The sequence below is a fragment of the Accipiter gentilis genome, unplaced genomic scaffold, assembly GCF_929443795.1.
Source record: "Accipiter gentilis unplaced genomic scaffold, bAccGen1.1, whole genome shotgun sequence".
NCBI classification, from domain to species: Eukaryota; Metazoa; Chordata; class Aves; order Accipitriformes; family Accipitridae; genus Astur; species Astur gentilis.
In genome coordinates this window covers 106,989-115,153 of record NW_026061008.1, presented here as the reverse complement: position 1 = coordinate 115,153, position 8,165 = coordinate 106,989, and positions in this window count along the sequence as shown.

Sequence of the window (8,165 nt, the reverse complement as noted above, 5' to 3'; positions counted from 1 at the left end):
CCGCAGAGCATCAGGTAGGGATACCGGGTCTAGCCTGGAGGGTCAGGTAGGAATGTCTGGTCTCTACCGCGCGCCCGTAAGTTCAGCAGGTGTACCGCAGCGAACCAGTAAGGGTTCAGGTACTACCCTGGAGTACCGGTGGGTGTACCGATACTACTGCAGAATACCGGTGGGGGTACCGGTACTACCCCAGCATATCGGGTAGGGGTGCCAGGCCAACAATGGAGCATCAGGTAGGGATACCGGGCCTAACACGGAGGGTCAAGTAGGAATGTCTGGTCTACACCGCGTGCCCGTAACGTCATCATGTGTACCCCAGCGAACCAGTAAGGGTTCTCGTACTACCCCGGAGTACCGGTGGGTGTACCGATACTACCGCAGAGTAACGGTGGGGGTACCGCTACTACCGCAGAAGATCGGGTATGGGTGCCAAGCCTAATGCGGAGCATCAGGTAGGGATACCGGGTCTAACCTGTGGGGTCCGGTAGGGAGGCCGGGTCTAGTCCAGCGCGCACGAAGGTACAGCTGGTGTTCTCTGGCGCATCACAAAGGGTTCCGTTCCTACCCCAGAGTACTGGTGGGGGAACGGGTTCTACCTCGAAACATCGGGTAGGAATACCGGGTCTACTCCAGCGGGTCAGGTAGGAAGGGTGGGCGTAAAGCGGCGCGCCCGTAGGGTCAGCAGGTGTACCCCGGCGCACCAGGAAGTGTTCGGATAAAATCCAGGAGTAGCGGTGGGTATAGCAAAACTACTGCGGAGTACCAGTGGGTGTACCGGTACAAACCCAGATTGTCGGGTAGGGGGCCAGGCCTACCGCAGAGCATCAGGTAGGGATACCGGGCCTAGCCTGGAGGGTCAGGTAGGAATGTCTGGTCTATACCGCGGGCCCGTAAGTTCAGCAGGTGTACCGCAGCGAACCAGTAAGGGTTCAGGTACTACCCTGGAGTACCGGTGGGTGTACCGATACTGCTGCAGAGTACCGGTGGGGGTACCGGTACTACCCCAGCATATCGGGTAGGGGTGCCAGGCCAACAATGGAGCATCAGGTAGGGATACCGGGCCTAACACGGAGGGTCAGGTAGGAATGTCTGGTCTACACTGCGCGCCAGTAATGTCAGCAGGTGTACCCCAGTGAACCAGTAAGGGTTCACGTACTACCTCGGAGTACCGGTGGGTGTACCGATACTACCGCAGAGTAACGGTGGGGGTACCGCTACTACCCCAGAACATCGGGTATGGGTGCCAAGCCTAATGCGGAGCATCAGGTAGGGATAGCGGGTCTAACCTGTGGGGTCCGGTAGGGAGGCCGGGTCTAGTCCAGCGCGCACGAAGGGACAGCTGGTGTTCTCTGGCGCATCACAAAGGGTTCCGTTCCAACCCCAGAGTACCGGTGGGGGAACCGGTTCTACCTCGAAACATCGGGTAGGTATACCAGGCCTACCCCGGCGGGTCAGGTAGGAAGGGTGGGTCCAAAGCAGTGTGCCCGTAGGGTCAGCAGGTGTACCCCGGCGCACCAGTAAGGGTTCCGGGACAATCCAGCAGTACAGGTGGGTATAGCAAACTTACCGTGGAGTACCTCTGGGTGTACCGGTACTACCCCAGATTGTCGGGTAGGGGGCCAGGCCTACCGCAGAGCATCAGGTAGGGATACCGGGCCTAGCCTGGAGGGTCAGGTAGGAATGTCTGGTCTATACCGCGGGCCCGTAAGTTCAGCAGGTGTACCGCAGCGAACCAGTAAGGGTTCAGGTACTACCCTGGAGTACCGGTGGGTGTACCGATACTACTGCGGAGTACCGGTGGGGGTACCGGTACTACCCCAGAATATCAGGTATGGGTGCCAGGCCAACAACGGAGCATCAGGTAGGGATACCGGGCCTAACACGGAGGGTCAGGTAGGAATGTCTGGTCTACACCGCGCACCCGTAAAGTCAGCAGGAGTAACCCAGTGAACCAGTAAGGGTTCACGTACTACCTCGGAGTACCGGTGGGTGTACCGATACTACCGCAGAGTAACGGTGGGGGTACCGCTACTACCGCAGAAGATCGGGTATGGGTGCCAAGCCTAATGCGGAGCATCAGGTAGGGATACCGGGTCTAATCTGTGGGGTCCGGTAGGGAGGCTGGGTCTAGTCCAGCGCGCACGAAGGGACAGCTGGTGTTCTCTGGCGCATCTCAAAGGGTTCCGTTCCAACCCCAGAGTACTGGTGGGTGAACCGGTTCTACCTCGTAACATAGGGTAGGGATACCGGGCCTAACCCGGCAGGTCATGTACGAAGGGTGGGCGTAAAGCGTCGCGCCCGAAGGGTCAGCAGGTGTACCCCGGCGCACCAGGAAGTGTTCCGGTACAATCCAGGAGTACCGGTGGGTATAGCAAAACTACCGCGGAGTACAGGTGGGTGTACCGGTACTAACCCAGATTGTCGCGTAGGGGGCCAGGCCTACCGCAGAGCATCAGGTAGGGATACCGGGCCTAGCCTGGAGGGTCAGGTAGGAATGTCTGGTCTATACCGCGGGCCCGTAAGTTCAGCAGGTGTACCGCAGCGAACCAGTAAGGGTTCAGGTACTACCCTGGAGTACCGGTGGGTGTACCGATACTGCTGCAGAGTACCGGTGGGGGTACCGGTACTACCCCAGCATATCGGGTAGGGGTGCCAGGCCAACAATGGAGCATCAGGTAGGGATACCGGGCCTAACACGGAGGGTCAGGTAGGAATGTCTGGTCTACACCGCGCGCCAGTAATGTCATCAGGTGTACCCCAGTGAACCAGTAAGGGTTCACGTACAACCTCGGAGTACCGGTGGGTGTACCGATACTACCGCAGAGTAACGGTGGGGGTACCGCTACTACCCCAGAACATCGGGTATGGGTGCCAAGCCTAATGCGGAGCATCAGGTAGGGATACCGGGTCTAACCTGTGGGGTCCGGTAGGGAGGCCGGGTCTAGTCCAGCGCGCACGAAGGGACAGCTGGTGTTCTCTGGCGCATCACAAAGGGTTCCGTTCCTACCCCAGAGTACTGGTGGGGGAACGGGTTCTACCTCGAAACATCGGGTAGGAATACCAGGTCTACTCCGGCGGGCCAGGTAGGAAGCGTGGGCGTAAAGCGGCGCGCCCGTAGGGTCAGCAGGTGTACCCCGGCGCACCAGGAAGTGTTCCGGTAAAATCCAGGAGTACCGGTGGGTATAGCAAAACTACCGCGGAGTACCAGTGGGTGTACCGGTACTACCCCAGATTGTCGGGTAGGGGGCCAGGCCTACCGCAGAGCATCAGGTAGGGATACCGGGTCTAGCCTGGAGGGTCAGGTAGGAATGTCTGGTCTCTACCGCGCGCCCGTAAGTTCAGCAGGTGTACCGCAGCGAACCAGTAAGGGTTCAGGTACTACCCTGGAGTACCGGTGGGTGTACCGATACTACTGCAGAATACCGGTGGGGGTACCGGTACTACCCCAGCATATCGGGTAGGGGTGCCAGGCCAACAATGGAGCATCAGGTAGGGATACCGGGCCTAACACGGAGGGTCAAGTAGGAATGTCTGGTCTACACCGCGTGCCCGTAACGTCATCATGTGTACCCCAGCGAACCAGTAAGGGTTCTCGTACTACCCCGGAGTACCGGTGGGTGTACCGATACTACCGCAGAGTAACGGTGGGGGTACCGCTACTACCGCAGAAGATCGGGTATGGGTGCCAAGCCTAATGCGGAGCATCAGGTAGGGATACCGGGTCTAACCTGTGGGGTCCGGTAGGGAGGCCGGGTCTAGTCCAGCGCGCACGAAGGTACAGCTGGTGTTCTCTGGCGCATCACAAAGGGTTCCGTTCCTACCCCAGAGTACTGGTGGGGGAACGGGTTCTACCTCGAAACATCGGGTAGGAATACCGGGTCTACTCCGGCGGGTCAGGTAGGAAGGGTGGGCGTAAAGCGGCGCGCCCGTAGGGTCAGCAGGTGTACCCCGGCGCACCAGGAAGTGTTCGGATAAAATCCAGGAGTAGCGGTGGGTATAGCAAAACTACTGCGGAGTACCAGTGGGTGTACCGGTACTAACCCAGATTGTCGGGTAGGGGGCCAGCCCTACCGCAGAGCATCAGGTAGGGATACCAGGCCTAGCCTGGAGGGTCAGGTAGGAATGTCTGGTCTATACCGCGGGCCCGTAAGTTCAGCAGGTGTACCGCAGCGAACCAGTAAGGGTTCAGGTACTACCCTGGAGTACCGGTGGGTGTACCGATACGACTGCAGAGTACCGGTGGGGGTACCGGTACTACCCCAGCATATCGGGTAGGGGTGCCAGGCCAACAATGGAGCATCAGGTAGGGATACCGGGCCTAACACGGAGGGTCAGGTAGGAATGTCTGGTCTACACCGCGCGCCAGTAATGTCAGCAGGTGTACCCCAGTGAACCAGTAAGGGTTCACGTACTACCTCGGAGTACCGGTGGGTGTACCGATACTACCGCAGAGTAACGGTGGGGGTACCGCTACTACCCCAGAACATCGGGTATGGGTGCCAAGCCTAATGCGGAGCATCAGGTAGGGATACCGGGTCTAACCTGTGGGGTCCGGTAGGGAGGCCGGGTCTAGTCCAGCGCGCACGAAGGGACAGCTGGTGTTCTCTGGCGCATCACAAAGGGTTCCGTTCCTACCCCAGAGTACTGGTGGGGGAACGGGTTCTACCTCGAAACATCGGGTAGGAATACCAGGTCTACTCCGGCGGGTCAGGTAGGAAGGGTGGGCGTAAAGCGGCGCGCCCGTAGGGTCAGCAGGTGTACCCCGGCGCACCAGGAAGTGTTCCGGTAAAATCCAGGAGTACCGGTGGGTATAGCAAAACTACCGCGGAGTACAGGTGGGTGTACCGGTACTAACCCAGATTGTCGCGTAGGGGGCCAGGCCTACCGCAGAGCATCAGGTAGGGATACCGGGCCTAGCCTGGAGGGTCAGGTAGGAATGTCTGGTCTATACCGCGGGCCCGTAAGTTCAGCAGGTGTACCGCAGCGAACCAGTAAGGGTTCAGGTACTACCCTGGAGTACCGGTGGGTGTACCGATACTGCCGCAGAGTACCGGTGGGGGTACCGGTACTACCCCAGCATATCGGGTAGGGGTGCCAGGCCAACAATGGAGCATCAGGTAGGGATACCGGGCCTAACACGGAGGGTCAGGTAGGAATGTCTGGTCTACACCGCGCGCCAGTAATGTCATCAGGTGTACCCCAGTGAACCAGTAAGGGTTCACGTACAACCTCGGAGTACCGGTGGGTGTACCGATACTACCGCAGAGTAACGGTGGGGGTACCGCTACTACCCCAGAACATCGGGTATGGGTGCCAAGCCTAATGCGGAGCATCAGGTAGGGATACCGGGTCTAACCTGTGGGGTCCGGTAGGGAGGCCGGGTCTAGTCCAGCGCGCACGAAGGGACAGCTGGTGTTCTCTGGCGCATCACAAAGGGTTCCGTTCCTACCCCAGAGTACTGGTGGGGGAACGGGTTCTACCTCGAAACATCGGGTAGGAATACCAGGTCTACTCCGGCGGGCCAGGTAGGAAGCGTGGGCGTAAAGCGGCGCGCCCGTAGGGTCAGCAGGTGTACCCCGGCGCACCAGGAAGTGTTCCGGTAAAATCCAGGAGTACCGGTGGGTATAGCAAAACTACCGCGGAGTACCAGTGGGTGTACCGGTACTACCCCAGATTGTCGGGTAGGGGGCCAGGCCTACCGCAGAGCATCAGGTAGGGATACCGGGTCTAGCCTGGAGGGTCAGGTAGGAATGTCTGGTCTCTACCGCGCGCCCGTAAGTTCAGCAGGTGTACCGCAGCGAACCAGTAAGGGTTCAGGTACTACCCTGGAGTACCGGTGGGTGTACCGATACTACTGCAGAATACCGGTGGGGGTACCGGTACTACCCCAGCATATCGGGTAGGGGTGCCAGGCCAACAATGGAGCATCAGGTAGGGATACCGGGCCTAACACGGAGGGTCAAGTAGGAATGTCTGGTCTACACCGCGTGCCAGTAACGTCATCATGTGTACCCCAGCGAACCAGTAAGGGTTCTCGTACTACCCCGGAGTACCGGTGGGTGTACCGATACTACCGCAGAGTAACGGTGGGGGTACCGCTACTACCGCAGAAGATCGGGTATGGGTGCCAAGCCTAATGCGGAGCATCAGGTAGGGATACCGGGTCTAACCTGTGGGGTCCGGTAGGGAGGCCGGGTCTAGTCCAGCGCGCACGAAGGTACAGCTGGTGTTCTCTGGCGCATCACAAAGGGTTCCGTTCCTACCCCAGAGTACTGGTGGGGGAACGGGTTCTACCTCGAAACATCGGGTAGGAATACCGGGTCTACTCCGGCGGGTCAGGTAGGAAGGGTGGGCGTAAAGCGGCGCGCCCGTAGGGTCAGCAGGTGTACCCCGGCGCACCAGGAAGTGTTCGGATAAAATCCAGGAGTAGCGGTGGGTATAGCAAAACTACTGCGGAGTACCAGTGGGTGTACCGGTACTAACCCAGATTGTCGGGTAGGGGGCCAGCCCTACCGCAGAGCATCAGGTAGGGATACCAGGCCTAGCCTGGAGGGTCAGGTAGGAATGTCTGGTCTATACCGCGGGCCCGTAAGTTCAGCAGGTGTACCGCAGCGAACCAGTAAGGGTTCAGGTACTACCCTGGAGTACCGGTGGGTGTACCGATACGACTGCAGAGTACCGGTGGGGGTACCGGTACTACCCCAGCATATCGGGTAGGGGTGCCAGGCCAACAATGGAGCATCAGGTAGGGATACCGGGCCTAACACGGAGGGTCAGGTAGGAATGTCTGGTCTACACCGCGCGCCAGTAATGTCAGCAGGTGTACCCCAGTGAACCAGTAAGGGTTCACGTACTACCTCGGAGTACCGGTGGGTGTACCGATACTACCGCAGAGTAACGGTGGGGGTACCGCTACTACCCCAGAACATCGGGTATGGGTGCCAAGCCTAATGCGGAGCATCAGGTAGGGATACCGGGTCTAACCTGTGGGGTCCGGTAGGGAGGCCGGGTCTAGTCCAGCGCGCACGAAGGGACAGCTGGTGTTCTCTGGCGCATCACAAAGGGTTCCGTTCCTACCCCAGAGTACTGGTGGGGGAACGGGTTCTACCTCGAAACATCGGGTAGGAATACCAGGTCTACTCCGGCGGGTCAGGTAGGAAGGGTGGGCGTAAAGCGGCGCGCCCGTAGGGTCAGCAGGTGTACCCCGGCGCACCAGGAAGTGTTCCGGTAAAATCCAGGAGTACCGGTGGGTATAGCAAAACTACCGCGGAATACTGGTGGGTGTACCGGTACTACCCCAGATTGTCGGGTAGGGGGCCAGGCCTACCGCAGAGCATCAGGTAGGGATACCGGGTCTAGCCTGGAGGGTCAGGTAGGAATGTCTGGTCTATACCGCGCGCCCGTAAGTTCAGCAGGTGTACTGCAGCGAACCAGTAAGGGTTCAGGTACTACCCTGGAGTACCGGTGGGTGTACCGATACTACTGCAGAGTACCGGTGGGGGTACCGGTACTACCCCAGAATATCAGGAATGGGTGCCAGGCCAACAACGGAGCATCAGGTAGGGATACCGGGTCTAACACGGAGGGTCAGGTAGGAATGTCTGGTCTACACCGCGCACCCGTAAAGTCAGCAGGAGTAACCCAGTGAACCAGTAAGGGTTCACGTACTACCTCGGAGTACCGGTGGGTGTACCGATACTACCGCAGAGTAACGGTGGGGGTACAGCTACTACCCCAGAACATCGGTTATGGGTGCCAAGCCTAATGCAGAGCACCAGGTAGGGATAACGGGTCTAACCTGTGGGGTCCGGTAGGGAGGCCGGGTCTAGTCCAGCGCGCACGAAGGGACAGCTGGTGTTCTCTGGCGCATCACAAAGGGTTCCGTTCCAACCCCAGAGTACTGGTGGGTGAACCGGTTCTACCTCGTAACATAGGGTAGGGATACCGGGCCTAACCCGGCAGGTCATGTACGAAGGGTGGGCGTAAAGCGTCGCGCCCGAAGGGTCATCAGGTGTACCCCGGCGCACCAGGAAGTGTTCCGGTACAATCCAGGAGTACCGGTGGGTATAGCAAAACTACCGCGGAGTACAGGTGGGTGTACCGGTACTAACCCAGATTGTCGCATAGGGGGCCAGGCCTACCGCAGAGCATCAGGTAGGGATACC